The following is a 426-nucleotide window of genomic DNA, read 5'->3' on the forward strand; positions in this document are numbered from 1 at the left end:
CTCCTCGCCCCCCAACCCCCCGCGCGCTCCGGGGCTCACACTCACCCAGGCGGCCAGAGGTCGGGACAATCCGCTGAAAATAGCCAGGAGGTTTGGCGGGGTGGGCAGTGGTGAGTGGGGTCAGCTTAGTGGGGTTCTCCAATTTAGGGGTGCAGGCCCCCAGCCCACCCTAGCCAGAGTGTGAGGCGCCTTCTCTCCCTCTCTGAACCCAAGAAACTGTCGCCGTTTCTCCCCGTCTCAGGAACCATCAGAACACAAGAGGAGCCCCAGACGTGCTAAGAAGGACCCTCAGTCACACTCTATGTTTCTAACTGTACGTCTTTCTCAGGACTCTTTTGACAAGAACCTACCCTCATGTGCATTTCCTTCTGTGTTTCCTCCTCACTTTTTTCTACCTCCCAGAGACCTTTTTAGACCTCTCAGTTC

The sequence above is a fragment of the Colobus angolensis genome, unplaced genomic scaffold (assembly GCF_000951035.1).
Source record: "Colobus angolensis palliatus isolate OR3802 unplaced genomic scaffold, Cang.pa_1.0 Scaffold84, whole genome shotgun sequence".
Classification (NCBI taxonomy): Eukaryota; Metazoa; Chordata; class Mammalia; order Primates; family Cercopithecidae; genus Colobus; species Colobus angolensis.